Consider the following 6476-nt stretch of genomic DNA (forward strand, 5'->3'; position numbering starts at 1 on the left):
TGACAGGCCTGGCTCGGGAGTCTGAAGCTGCTGCAGTTCACCGCACACGTGAGATTTCCCTATACCCTGGTTTATACTTCGGCTGCTGTAACTACTGCACCAAGACCACATACCAGAAATCTCACTGATTTCTATGAGGACATTGACTTCCTGTGTGACAAGTGTTGATCACTGGAAGATGGAAGCCAATGAGTACAGCCTTTCCCATTCATTCCTGGGGTGTTTAACAACACATCATTATTATTATTATTATTATTATTATTATCATTATCATGAGATAGACAGTTTGAGAGAGAGCATATGCGTGTGCAGGTGGAAGACGAAAGGCTGGTATATTTGACAGGATCTAGCCATGCCATGATCCTCTTATCCCAGTCTCTCAGTTAGGACTAATGGCACCACTGTGTCTGGCCTCCTTAGATTTGAGCTGAGGGACCAGCAGTTGGTGTAATTGTTGTGTTGCTGGACTCCCATGTAGTTGACTGTGGTTCGAGTCCTGGACCCAGTGGCTTAAACTCATGCCAGGTGCGTGTGCGTGTGCGTGCGTGCCGAAGATCCCAAGAGGAGAATGGAGGAGAAGGGACTGTGGTGTGACCATCCCTCCTGGGGGCTGATTTCTCACTTTCTGTCTCTCTGTCTCTCTCTTTCTGGTAAGTGCACACACCCTATAGGAAAAAAAAAAAAATCTCTCTCAAAAAAAAAAAATCTCTCCCAGGAAAAAAAAAAAAAAAAAGATTTGAACTGGGAACCAAATCCAGGTCTCCCACAAAGCCTCAGCAGCAAGGGATTGCCTTCCCACCCATGCCACCATGACTGGACCTGGACAAATTCTCTTAAGACATAGTTGTTCCTAAGTTGTCTATGAAGACATCCCTTCCTAGCCTCACTCCACCTTTCCTTGATATTTTGCTTCCCTTAGAATTTATTCTGCATAAAGTGTCAGCATGCAGTATGTTGAAGTCACTTTTCCAGTTACAAATCAACCAATTACCCAACTGAAGAGAATGGGCATAGGTCTCTGCCCGGCCTGCTAGATACCTGAGTCAATCGTAAGTGAGTGCCCTGATCTCATTAGCACCCTCCCCAGCATTTTAGTCAGATCCCATCTGCCCGTTTACCATATACAGTTTACATATGCATGATTATTTCTTTTGAAGTCCATGATACTGGGAGTATCAAACTTGAAAAGATGATGAGGGATTCCTACATAGTTCTTATGAGTAGATAGTAACAGTGAGACATCAAGGAAAAGAATAATTAATAAAAAAGAATAAATGACTAATTATACAGTGGCGAGTGCCCTGAACAATTTAATGTCTTGTAGCCATTACTACCGTAAAAATCAATACAAAACTCATGTTATAATAATAGCCTGCATTATAAGAAAAAGAACTCAAATTTTATTATGTAAAAAAAAGGTAAGCAAGTCGGAGATTCTCAACTGAACAAAATTTAAGCATCTTTACTCTTAGATAGAGCATCGATAATTTGTCAGAGCTACAGACAAGTCAACAAACTCCAACACATACAGATATCTCATTATTCTCTAAGACTGCAGGTCATGTGTAATTGTGTCTTTTTGAGGAAGTTAAATATTTCTATTTGGCAATACGTAGAACAATAATAGTGCCAGGAAAGGTCGGGGTCGAGATACCACACATTGTCTGTTCTGCCTGTGCAAATCAGATTAGCATTCCATCACATCAGCCCCAAGCCTAGGGTATTTATTTATTTTTTAAAAATGAGGCATATAGAGCCAGAAATTGTGATAAGCCATCTTACCATGGATTTCACTAAGAAACACCTGAGGTAGGTCCTCGACCTAGGTAGTCATAGGAACAGCAGCACACCTTGCCCTACACACAGCAGAAAGGAAGACCTAGGTAGCCTGGCCACAAGGTCTGTGCCTTCAGCCATCGCACTGTCCTCTGATTTTGCCAGTGTTGGTTAAAACACAACACACTTGGGGACCAGCAGTTAGTGTAATGGCTATGTCGCTGGACTCCCACGTAGCTGACAGCGGACCTGGTGGCTTAAAACTCACTCCGGGCACGTGTGCGTGCCCAAGATCCCGAGAGGAGAATGGAGGAGAAGGGATTGCGGCATAGCCATCCCCCCTGGGGGGTGATTTCTCACTTTCTGTCTCTCTGACTCTCTCTGTTGGTCTGGCGAGTGCACACGCCCTACAGCAAAAACCTCTTCAAAAAAAAAAATTAAAAAAAAAAAACAAAAATAACACACTTATGCAAAAGTGTTGCTTTTTTATTATCATCATTACTATTATTTTGATGGGGGGGAAGAGGAGCACTCATGTTAGATTTTATTACCAAGCTGTCTCCCTGTGTCACAGAAGGGATTTGAGCCTAAGGTTTAAGTGTCACTAAAAAGGATTAGGAAAGTGGACTTAAGTTTAAGAGGAAAGAGAGACTGCCAAGACCTGGAAGGGCAGTGGTGAGAAGGCCGACTTGCGGTTGTAGAGTTGGCCAGCCTGTGCTTATGGATGAAGTGGGGGGTGCATCACAAGCTGAATCCCTTCCTTAGGTCTTGGGGTTCAGTGTTTTCACACATGTGCGTAAGGTCATGTCTCAGAGAATCTGTGCGATGGAAACCATTACAGGGAGATTTCCAAAAGTTTATGGAAAGTGGGATTAAAGTACGAGTTCATTTTGGTGCAAAAGAAAATTGAAATCCATGCTTAGATTTTTTGGAACATGTATTTTCCATGGATTTTGTAGTGAGCCCTCATAGCTATCTATTGCTATAATGTTGCATATTATCAAGAACATTCCAACTGTTATAATTTCTTAAAAACATTTCTCTTTAAAAATTTAAATTATTTTTTGCTACAGAGCTTATGTGCTCACCAGAAAGAGAGTCTAGAGAGAGGGAAAGTGAGAAATCACCCCCACAGTGGATGGCCAGCTGCAATCTCTTCTCCATTCTCCTCTTGAACAAATTTTGGACATGCCTGCACACACACCCGATGTGATTTATTTTTCTTTCTTCTTTCTTTCTTCTTTCCTCCTTTTTTCTTTCTTTTCTTTGTAATCAATATATTGAGCCATTCATACATTTCAAGAATTGCTTAAATTCGATGAATCCAGACTTAAGCATGTGAACATATGGCTTTAAAATATACAGTTAAAGCTATTCATCATAATCTGCTATCCTACCACCAAATTATAGTTACTTTAGAGCATAAGTTAAATGGTTTAAAGTAAACCTGTAATTCCTAGTAAACACCTTTCTATGTCACACGTGCACATTTCTTCTCCATGTAAAGGTTGTTTCACTTTGTAAATTACCCAGCTCCAGAAGTCATTACTCAGGGGCTTTTCAAAGAGAAGGTGGGTGGGGGAGTTGGAAGTAACCAGAACTGGTTTTATGTATCTATAGCTATCTATCTCTCTATCTATCTATCTATCTATCTATCTATCTATCTATCTATCTATTTTAAAAAGATGGCACAACAACAACAGAAGGGAATGCAGTTCTAGAGGTGTAAGGCTTCGAAGTAGTACATAATGATAAACCCCTTTAGAAAGGTATCATTTCTTTTTTTTCTTTTTTTTTTTGAGATGTTTTTGCTATAGGGCATGTGCACTTGCCAGAAAGACAGAGACAGAGAGATAAAGAGACAGACATAGAAAGTGAGAAATCACCCCCTCCCGGGGGGATGGCCATGCCGCAATCCCTTCCTTCTCCTCCATTCTCCTCTCAGGATCTTGGGCATGCATGCACACACGCCTCCGTGAGTTTAAGCCACTGTGTCTGAGACTCAAACCATGGTTGACTACATGGGAGTTCAGTGACATAGCCATTATGCCAACTGCTGGCCCCCTACAGGTATCTTTCTATCATGAACGCCACAGGCTCAATTGTATTATGCCACCCATCTTCAAGTTGAGGCAATAGAATAATCGCAGAGGCATCACGATGAGTGTCACTTAATTCTAATAATTGTACAGGCCTTCGCTTGCTTTCCTACACATCATGTTTTTCTCCTTTTGATTATCGGTTATATACAGGATTTTAATTTTATAGCTTGACAATGAGGGGTCATACACTGAAGTCAATACATATATCTACATTTCAGTCTAAGCTTACCCATGTATGAGCTGAAATCAATGACAAGGAATGGCCTAACAAATACTAGGGAACTTTGTAGATTTTATAGTTATTAAAACTGCATCTTGAACACTGAAATCACCATACATACAGGGCAAAGTCAGCTTTTATATTTGCATTTATTCTTCATTTAATTTTTAAAACACCACTACAGGTGAATATTAAGACAAAACAACAGCAGGTCTTGAGCATATTATGACTACAGTCCTTCACTCATTCACTACTGCATAGGAAATGCCAACAGTTTATTTACGGGCCCCATTAAGAGGTTTGACACTGACCACCACCTCAGGGATGTTCATCTCCTCATATGCTTCTCCATTGTAATGGCACTGTCCTTCCTGATTTGGATCAAAATCCACAAGTCCTACTTGGTCCATTTCACCAGTCTCTTCTACTTCCTTCTGTGGTGGGCAGTTAGTTAGTCATGTGTGGGCAGCCCTAAGAGAAAAGTGAAAGGCCATTTTGGTCAACACCCTAATTCCCACTAGGGCGATAAACTAATTAGTTAGTCTAATTAAAACAACCTGGCTCACATTGGGTGTACACAATTAGTAATTAAACTCCTTATTCTTTACTTGTGAGAAAAGTATGCAAGTGCAGGAGAAAACGTGCGGATTCGAATTCAAAGGAAGTATATAGTTAGTGTAACAGACCTCCCACCAATAAATATTCAGGACCTCTGAGTAATAAGAATAACGATTAACCAGCACGCAATGCAGTTGCCACTTGACAATCTGCCCGCCCAAGAGCCTTTTCCTATTAAATCTTTTTTACCTATTTCATTCATGGTTGCAATTTCATTTTGTGCCTATGGACAGATCTCTAATTTTAGTGATCTGGACCCAAAGAACCAAGGAGTTCATAATGCAGCTCAACACTTCCCATCCATTAACACTTCTTCTCAGGTAGAAGTTTTTCCAGCCGAGAGAGTTTATCAGGAGACAGAAAGCCATTCTCAGGGATGTTTATCTTAAATTCAATGATTAGACGACCCTTTTCACATGGTCTACAATAAATTGCTTGACCATCTGACCTGGATGAGAGGTGATGACTGTGGTTTGGTTGTCAAGAGTGGAAATTGGCTTCTTGAAGTCACATAATGCTTCAATCAGCTGTATGTCCACACACATGAAAGGTCCTCCCTGTTGTAAAAACAGCATGATCTCTCTGATCTAGTACAATGATAGTATCTCCTGGCTCCAGTGCTGGTTCTTGGTCTCCTTCCCCATGGAATGTTACCTTCCAGCCATCTTTCATGCCTTTGTCAATATGAACTTCTAGAATCTTCTTCCCTCGAACTCTCTTCTTTCCATTGCAACTTTTACATCTATCTTTAGGACTGATCCTTCCCCATGGCCTTGGTACTCGCATACAGACTGAATTTGCTGAATCATTCTGGGTCCTTTCTGATGAATTCTTACTTGCATTCCAGTACCGTGGCATTCGGGACAGCGCCCTACTGCCCCTTTCTTACCACCTTGGACTTCACATTTGTCACAAGTCACATTCTTTTGCAGAGCCAGTTTTCGTGTTGCACCATTAGGTAAGTCTTCTAAGGTTACCCACAGCTGATGTACAACATTTTTCCTTTTCATTCTCTCTACATCCTTCCTCCTCCTCCAAAAAACATATCAAGGATGTCCACCCACTGGGAGCCAAAACTATCCCTTGCCCCACCCTCTTTAATTACCTGCTCTCTTCCTTTGTCATATAATTCCCTTTCCTTTGCATCAGAAAGAACTGCATTAGCTTGAGAAATCTGTTTAAATTTCTAGACTTCATACTTATCAGGGTGGAACTTCAAGGCCAGTTTCCTGTAAGCCTTCTTTAATTCTTTCTGGGTAGCATTGGGTTTGACCCCCAAAATATCATAGTAAGTCATTTCTTTCACCATTGTCTACAGCCAGTGAGCAGCCTGAGGCTGATGTGGGGAGTGGGAAGGTGCACGTAGCTGTGCATAGCTCGGGCAGCTGAGCCTTCCTCAGCTTCTGACCAAGTGTTCTGGAAAGTTCCCCCTGCTGTGATTTCCAAGCTGCCAGGTGAGAACTCTGCACCGCCTGCCCTGTGGGATCCAGTTCTCCAACCTCTACACCACCGCTGGCCCAGCTTGTTCCTTTCTATACCGCTAGTCTTGATAAATCATTGTTAATTTTCTTGGACTTATGATTTCTGTATTTATTTGGGTAAATTAAGCTGAGGTTATATTATTTTCCTTGAAGTTTTATTTAGTGAAACTTAATTCTTTAGAGAGAGTATGTTTTTTATATTACTTAATTCCAATTATCCTCATACCTCACTAATTTCCAGCTTCCTACAGGAAATTCTCTTAATTAGTTTACATAATA

At 41.1% G+C, this 6476-nt stretch overlaps 1 pseudogene; it reads right to left on the reverse strand.

Annotated features, from left to right (window-relative positions):
- Nucleotides 1-4389: 4389 nt before the first annotated feature.
- LOC102467707 (dnaJ homolog subfamily A member 1-like) lies at nt 4390-6025 on the reverse strand (annotated as a pseudogene).
- Nucleotides 6026-6476: the final 451 nt, after the last annotated feature.

Source organism: Tupaia chinensis, unplaced genomic scaffold, assembly GCF_000334495.1.
Source record: "Tupaia chinensis unplaced genomic scaffold, TupChi_1.0 Scaffold000155_1, whole genome shotgun sequence".
NCBI classification, from domain to species: domain Eukaryota; kingdom Metazoa; phylum Chordata; class Mammalia; order Scandentia; family Tupaiidae; genus Tupaia; species Tupaia belangeri.